Here is a 9,137-nt window from a genome sequence, read left to right as displayed (position 1 = left end):
GAGAGGAAGATTAAAAAGAGACATGTGACAGGCATAAACATTTGATTTCTACTGTGGAGACACAGAGAAATGGAGACACTGACGTGCTGCCACCTGGCAGAGATGCAGCGACAATACCTCCACTCAAAGAGACTTCTTTACTCAAGCGCTTGTTACACATCCTTCAAAAGAAGAACAATATATATCGTTTACTTCACAATTAGTCTCAGGGAATTTTGAAATATACAGTAACTCTCTGACAATATCTGGATGGAAAATACAAATAAACATGTCACGGGCTACCTAGATGAACGTAGGTGGCTTAGTATTGCTGTAGATGATTATCAGTGTTGGTAGACTATTGGAAGTCTGTAGTCTCGAAAGCAATTCACACCAATGTGCAATCGCAAATGTAAACTTAAGTGATAGAAGGTCCTCGAACCCATATCTTCTTGTATCCTGAAACGTTCATTCGAATACTTGCGATACACCAGTAATAAATTGTATTTCTCAGACGATATTAAAATGTTAAGGTCGTCAAAGTTGCTAATGCCACATGCTATAGGAAAAGGTGTAAATATCTTCGTTTTCAAGTTACAGATACTTTCTGTTGGGAGAATGCTAGATTTTTAATCTTCACTAACGACTATAACAAATTTGTCAATTTTTTAATTTATAATTAAGATCTACTGTTTCTATACAAAAACAAAGATTCATAAAAAACTTGAAAACGAAAGCACAAGAATTGTAGGTATAATATGTGCTCTATCCAAAAGTCACGAAATTCTTTCAAAATGTTTAGTCAAGCTGGATAAAGCATTACAAAACAGTGGACTTCGCAACGAATAGCAGCTTGTTTATTTAAGCATTTTAAATGAACATCCAATTAAAAATTATCTATAGAAATCACAAACTTAAATGGCTTCTTCAACCCCAGCGTGTGTCCACATTTGGTGCATGACACATTTGACCTATATTTCTCACCATATGTCTTGAAAGAACATTTTATCACCAATGAATCAAGTTGTATAGCTGAAATCTGGCGTATGCCTGACGTTGATTTCTAGATCATTATCTGTATGGTCAACTTATCTTTTTATGGCGTCCAGTGATGAGGCTGGTCCTTACAGTTTGCATCCCCATGTGGTGGTTCTCTTCTTACTGTTGGGGTCAGGATATATGACGAAGAGAGAAACTCCATTTGAAGTTTCGATGGAATAATACGGTGTTTAAATGAAGGATCATGTTTACAGCAACCACGCTTAGGCAAGATGACTCCTGTCACTTTTGCAGAGATAGGCGACTAAAGAAGTCTTTCTCAGAGTACCTTATCATGATGTGCATAGAAACACTGGGATGCACAGGAAGGAATCTTCCAGAAACGTTGTATGCTGTCGTGTCGGGAAGACCAAATGCAGTATCGTTCAAGGATTTGATGGTCTGGGTTAGTAGCGAACCAATCTATCAGGGAAATTATGAATTTCAAAGTTGGTGAAACTGCCAGCTGTTTCCTCTATCACAAAAATCGGACATGGTGTTGAATTCGTTTACTTCGAACTTTATTTGTAAGTAAGAATCGCAACTGTGTTGCTTTAATTTAAGTACATAGTAAGCTAATTTACAATCCCATGACAGTAACCAAAATTTCAGTCTTAAACTATGCTTTAATCTGACCTGTGTTTCGGCTAATTGGAGAATTTAAGACTCCGCGTTTCGGAATATGTGTGGTGAGTGGAAATAGAGACAGGACCCAGAAGATAATACTGCAATTGAAGTTTGTGGAAAAAGTAAATAGTCATTTACTTTGTATGCAAAGTAAAATTTGTGCTGTTTCGTTATTGTTGTTATTATAATAAATCCAGTGATATATCACAAAGAAAAAAAGACCTAACAATTAATTACCTACAGATATGACCATCTCAAGACCTAAGTGAATCCAGTACACTACATAATTTTAGTCATTGAGTATACAGAAGTGGTTACACCATCTACATGCCTGTAACATCCATATACACAGTAACACGAATTGTATAATGTGCTCGATTCACTCCGGTCTGAAAATGATAGTAGCTGACCAGAACTGATCACCTGGTTAATAATGTTTTTTTGACCCATGACTGGATTTATAACAAAACAAATATTTCCTGTATCTCTGTGAAACCTTATTCTTAATACGTTACCACTCGTAAAATTTGTTGTTTAGAAGGTAATGGTTATGTTGATGTTTGTTTTGACAAAACAAGCCCAATTAGACAAGTTTATTTCAACAGGTGAGGAGTCATTTTTTAGTTAAGCATATGTTGTTCGAAACCTCTTCGTTACTTCTGCGGTACAACTTGTATATTGAGACAGATCATTCTTAACATGATGTCAGTTACATAATTTAATGTTAAAATGGAAACTTTTTTGCGAGTAGTTTGGATCCAGCATCGGTTATTGTGCAGACTGATGTTTGTTCTACACTGAAAACCTTTGGCAGTTATGTGAAATGGGTTTTCTTTTCATATTCTTATGGTTATTGTAAAGCAATTTCACACTGACATCCGAAAAGCACGATTCTAAGCTACTGTAAAATGGATTGAATTGAACAGTTTTCAAATTTAATAACAAAATTGATAATTTTGGAAAGAAATATGAAAATCAAATTCATAATGGATTTTAGGTCTTGTGCCTAACTTTATACTTACAATTTCCTTTGGGATCTAACTCATGCTTATATAATATTAAAGAGAAAATTTGGTGTTTCTGTTCACCTCACTGAGATAGGTGATTAAAACACACATTTAATCTTTTTTTCGATTTATTGGTCTTGGGGGGAAGATGGGCACTTCAGAATCTGTTTTGGATCCAGGAGGATAAGAAACAAAATTTATGTGATTGAAATAAGTTTTATTCAATACAACTGCTAAAAATATTTCTTGAACTGTGTTTTTTAATTATTTTTCGAATTAAAAATAGTTATACCTCTTATTCCACCTTTATTTACTGCCAGAAAGTAATACCGTTTACAGTTGTGGCCACCAGTCTGCAGCATCTCCCATACCTCTTTGGGGAGGGGTGTTCTTTTTAATATATGTGCCCATCTCTCTGCCTTCTCCTCTAATTACATTTACGCTATAATACGTACCTAACATTCGTATGAAGTACAATGTTGTTTGAAGTTTGTGAAATTATAACATTTGGTATTTAAAGTAATACTATACAATTTCTTGAGACATAAGCAGAGACCCGCGCTATGCAAGCAGAAAGAAAAATATTTGTCAGAAGTGGGATTCGAACCCACGCCCACAGAAGTGGACTGCGACCTGAACGCAGCGCCTTAGACCGCTCGGCCATCCTGACATGGTGCGCAGACTTCATGCGGTTTGTATTTCTCTCGTGTATTTGCGTCACTCTGAGGAATGTGGCATACGGAGGGGAGCTGTGTGTAGCGGTACAGCCGACCTCGCAGGCGTTCCCCGGCGCTTACTACTGCGCCGCTCATGGTTTTTTTTTTTCCCCTGGAAAACGTACCAGCCAACTGTTAAAATACGAGACAGTAAAACAAACTGGTAACACGAAATTTCGGGACAAATATATTTTCTTTTTGACTGTGACGCATGAAAGTAGTATTGTAAACATTAGATATTGAATAACGTCGTAAGTACAATACTGAACAAGGATAAAATATCATTAAGCTAGTAGTGAACAAGAAAATGTTACTATCAGAAAATTACAAGAAAAATCCTGTAAGAAAGTTTTTGAGAAGTACATATAAGAAATAATTATTTCTCAAGTATTTCTGGAGTGACTGCCAGAACATGTGCTTACAGTTGTCGAGTGTTTACACAAATTAAATTTTCTTTGCACTATTTCAACGCCTGACTGTCAGCTATAAGTAATTAAAAATTAGTACCTCATACTGAACATGACTAACTAGACTGGCCAGTAGTTTGAAGAACAGACAAAGAAATTGTACCCAGAAAAATACTGTCGTCAACCTTGCTGGAAATCTTGAAACTTATGTACTAAATTTTATAGCGTAGAACAACATCTTAGTACGCAAACCAGGAAAGATAAAAGTCATACAGGGATGGAGATAGAAAGGACTGTTGAAAGGAAATTTCTGCAGTGGGGTGTAATTAAAAGCTATGGAAAAATGGGAAGACACGTTATAGTGCAGAGATGGGCCATAAGTGTGACGTTAAATAGTGTACAGATCGGGCTGCTTTGTTTCGTTGCAAGTACGGTGTGGTCGTCTGTAATCAGATGTACAGCGATTCACAGTATTGTATGTAATTATATGTCATTCAGAAATATGAGTGTCGGTATGTATGTCATTTGGAGCCATTGAAAACAATGTATAATATATTGGCATTACGTTTTGCGTAGCAAGAAATATAATGGTTTGGCTACTATAGTAAAATGAAATAATGAAAAATAACTGAACAATTGAAAGAAAAGTCACTACACATAGCTCTCATCAGATTTTCTATTTCTCGTTAATCCCTTTGTCTGGTTGAACTGTAAAGAGGGTCGCTCTCCAACAGGTAACCGTAATCTAGCATCATTGCAGCTTGATAACGGAAGAGTCTAATAGCACTGTTTCTGTCTCACAAAAGCTCGTGTAAGTCAGAAACATGTAGGAAGGTGCTATTTTTATTAATGACATTGGATATTACAAAATCAGCTTACAGAGAATGGAAACAACAGGCTGCGTGCATAACATCGAGAAAAATAATTGACTACATCAGACTAGTGTAACTTATGAGTGTGTTATAGTTAACAAGGTCCTGCAGCAAGTGAGCTGTAACAAAACGCTTGCTCCAATTCCATGCACTGCAGTCGCAACCCAGAAATCATTATGTGGTACAGTATTACACTAATCCATTCAGCTCAGAATGGTGTAAATATCAACTGATTATGTTTAGCTGTATATATTCACCACAACTAGTTTAAAATATTAGACAAAGTCATTAACATTTTCTAAATTCCGTCTTGATTTCGATACTATAACCAGATCAACTCTAACGTAAACCCACCATCAAACTAAACGGATACATATACTATACAAAAGCCATAACATATACTGATAAAACCTACTATACTTCGTTGTCATTTTATTTACGATAAATTACTTGGTGCTATAAATAAGCCAGAGGCGGGATTACTAGGTATAGTATTCCGTAAAATTCTAGTAAGATATCGTTCTGAGCACTTCAGTGGGGTGCCCTCTCCCACGGAATGGCAATATAATTTTATAATTACTTGGATTACAGAAAATGAACCATTTGAGGCTAAAAATTTATTCGGAAATTTTGGTAATTAATGACTGTGAAAATTTGAATATGAATATTGTGTTTAATATGATGTCGGCCAAGGGATGATAACGATGATATAGCAGTGTAGGTATTTTTATAGACTTAGTTTTTATTTCCAATCCAATTGAAACGTCCCCTTAGAACAAATTATACACGACTGTGCTTAACCTGACACACAATAATTTTAGCGCAACGCAATCTGACTATCAAAAATCCCTGCAAAATAATGGCCCTGAGTAACATTACACTATACCTTTCACAAATAACTTACCACACAAAAATCTTCATTACTGGAACTACTGCAATATAGCGAGCGCCACTACTGCCAGCTAAATAAAAGATTCAAACTACAGAAGGCACTAACTACTGATAGGGATAGTTAGCAAATGAAAGATATTAATAGAGAACAAACAATGTATTTACCTTAATATTCATAATTGACATCCAGTCTTACAGATTATCAAAACTCCGCCATCTCTCTCCCCACATCCACCACTGGTGGCGGCTCACCTTCAACTGCGCAACGCTACGCGCTGTTAACATTCAGCTGCCCCACTACAATGGCAGACAACAATGCAAACTAGCCACAGACTGCACACAGCACAGCCAGTGATTTTCGTACAGAGAGCGCTACGTGGCGGCGGCGTTACCAATATAAGAACATAAACAGCCTACTTACATAAAGAAAACATAAACAGCCTACTTACATAGAGAAAACACAAACAGCCTACTTACACAATACCTAGTTGCATTAAAAATTTTATAACACTAAGATGAACAAATTCATTTAAATGGAAGCGAACATTTTCACGCCCAGTTATACAACTTCAAGGTGAAATCGACACCTAGAAGGAGCCAGGGGCTGGCAACTTAACGTTGCAGAGTGTTCCTCCCAAGATGTTACCTAGAAAAACTGGTGCGACTTTAGCTTGACGATTGACAACATTGCGAATTGACGTTGTAAACAGCAAACAAAGTGGGCAATGGTCCTTCACTTTTTGATCGAGATTTGGAAGTCAACAAGCGCTTTCGTGACTGGTACAGTCAGCCTCTGTGGCACATGGACCAACTGTTCAGGAGTCACAGTGTGGGATTTTTCCTGACTGCTGAAGCCTCAGTTGTCGAGGGAAGGGTGCCGGGTTTTCAAATATCAAACAGTTTAAAAATCTTGACGCTTGCCACTCGCAACAGCTCGATTGACAAACATTGCAGTTATATCTTCAAAGTAACTCAGTAACCAAATAACGAAGAGATTGATGCTGCCGCTCGGGTAATGCTGTGCGTTCTGTTGCCGTTGGATCATCGTTTGACAGAACCCTCTCTCAGTTGCCACCATTTTTTCTCATTTTCCGTGTTTATTGTTTGTGAGTTCCTCTTGTTGACGACCAGTGACTCACGCCCTATTATCTGTAGAAGTTGAAATGTTTAAACAAGCTTTGTCACTCATTTTATTGTTTTAGATTAAGTAATTAAATAATGTTTTCGCTTGGGTACATGAGAGTTGCATTCAATGTTTCTTCTAGTCCGTCTATGTCTCCTATTTACATAGAATTCTAATCTCCCTACTTGTCCGTAATTTCTATTAGGATCTTGATCAAAATTCTTTAATTTAAAGGTCAAGATTAATTAAAACTGCAAGTACGAAAGGAAGCTGATGCCTGGGTCACGGTCAGGAAGGAAGGAAAGAATTTAGGGTCCCGTCGACAAAGGGGTCATCGAAGCACAAGCTCGAATTAGGGAGGGACAAGGAAGGAAATAGGCCGTGGCCTTTTCATGGGAACCGTGCTTCCATTTGCCATTACGCGATTTAGAGACATCACGGCAAACATAAAACTGTACAGCTGTCCAGGAATTTCCACTATAGTCCTCATGAATGCAAGTACAGTGTGATAGGCACTGTGCTACCTCTCTCGGTGTTACGATCTGAACAAGAAACTGTACAGCGTGTCCCATTTTAGCAAGAGCAGACAGCCCCAGAGGAGAGAGCTTTACGTGGCGGTTGCAGACACTAATTACGTCATACACGTTGTACATGTTTCTCTTGTTACTGGCGGGGTGTAACGGCATATTCATTTTTTAATAGTAAATACTTGCATATAACATTTCTCTGGCTGCACTGGTGACGGCTTCCGTTTTCCATATTTATTTTATAGCTTTTCATGTACAATTATAACGACATTTTATCAGAATAAATAGTGTTCTGTGAGAGCGATTTTCCTTTGTAGGACTATTAAGAAATCGATACAGAAACAGCTACAGAAAAATGTAGGCAGATATTTATATGTAATAAACATTATTGATAAATTATGGCAGATACAGCAATATATAATCTAGTTTTGACGATTCTGTTACCACATTCGTTTTACATATACTACTTCAATAGGTCGCCGTTTGATTATGAGGACAGAAAAAAAAATTCAGACGTATTACAATTTTCGTGCTTATTATCAGCATTTCACCTTGCTGAGTGACTGACATGTTTCAGTCAAATGAATTGATGGAGAAAATTCTTTTAAGGAGGCAGTATATGATCCTGTTTGTTGTGGTCTTCAGTCTGAAGACTGGTTTGATGCAGCTCTCAATGCCACTCTATCTTTTGCAATCCTCTCCAACACCAAATAACTACTGCATCATACCTCCTCGTGAATCAGCCTACTATATTCATCTCTTTGTTTTCTCTACTATTTTTACCCCCCCCCCTCCCGCCTCGCCTCCCTCCATACTTCCATCTAATGCTAAATTGATGATTCCTTGATGACTCATAATGTGCCCTATCAACCGATCCCTTCTTTTAGTCAATTTGTACCACAAATTTCTTGTATCAGCAATTCTATTTAGTACCCGTTATCAGTTAGGTAATCAACCCATCTAATCTCCACCATTCTTCTGTATCGCCACATTTCAAAATCTTCTATTCACTTCTTCTGTTAACTGTTTATCGTCCGCATTTTGCTTCCATACATGGCTCTTTGCGAACAAATACCTCCAGAAAAGACTTCCTAAATCTTAAAACTACATTCGAAGTTCACGTATTTGTCTACTTCGGAAACGGTTTCCTTGTCATTATCAATCTACATATTGTATCATCTTTGCTTCCGCCATCCTCATTTTGCTGCCCAAATAGTAAAACTGATCTACTAGTTTCAGTGTCACGTTTCTTTATCTAATTCCCTCCGCATCACCTGATTTCATTCGACTGCATCCCACTATCCTTGTTTTGCTTCTGTTGATGTTAATCATACATCCTCAATTCAAGAGACTGTCCATTCCGTTCGACTGCTGTTCCAAGTACTGTGCTGTCCCTAACAGAATTACAGTGTTATCGGTAAACCTCAGTGCTTTTATTTCTTCTCCATGAACCTTAATTGGTAATCCACATTTTTTATGTTTCCTTTGCTATTTGCTTAAGGTACAGACTGAATAACATGTGGGACAAGCTAAACCCGTCTCACTCCCTTCCCAGCCACTGCTTCTCTCTCATTCCTCTCGACTCTTTTAACTGCCGTCTGGTTTCTGTACCAGTTGTAAATAGCCTTGCGCTCCCAGTATTTTACGCCTGCTACCTTCAGAACTTCAAAGAGAGTGTTCCAGTCAACAGTGTCAAATGCTATTAATGCCAGAAACGTAAGTTTGTCTTTCACTAACCAATATTCTAAGAGAAGTCATAGGTTCAGTATTGCCTCACGTGTTTCTACATTTCTCTGTAATCCAGACTGATCTTCTTCAAGCATTTTACCATTCTTCTGCAAAGAATTCGTTTTAATATTTCCCATCCAAGATTTGAACTGATAATTCGAAATGATTCACATCTTTCAGGATCTGCTTTCTTTGGAATTGTAACTATTACTTTCCAATTGA

General features: G+C 37.4%; 1 non-coding gene across 1 annotated transcript; it reads right to left on the bottom strand.

The window, feature by feature from the left end:
• Nucleotides 1–3,237: 3,237 nt before the first annotated feature.
• On the bottom strand, nucleotides 3,238–3,321 carry Trnal-cag (transfer RNA leucine (anticodon CAG)). The gene has a single exon. It is a non-coding gene; the product is annotated as a tRNA-Leu (tRNA).
• Between the last annotated feature and the right edge of the window lie 5,816 nt (nucleotides 3,322–9,137).

The sequence above is a fragment of the Schistocerca cancellata genome, chromosome 3, assembly GCF_023864275.1.
Source record: "Schistocerca cancellata isolate TAMUIC-IGC-003103 chromosome 3, iqSchCanc2.1, whole genome shotgun sequence".
In the NCBI taxonomy this organism is placed as follows: domain Eukaryota; kingdom Metazoa; phylum Arthropoda; class Insecta; order Orthoptera; family Acrididae; genus Schistocerca; species Schistocerca cancellata.
Note: the sequence above shows the minus strand (reverse complement) of the source record. Positions and strands in the feature narration are given on the sequence as shown.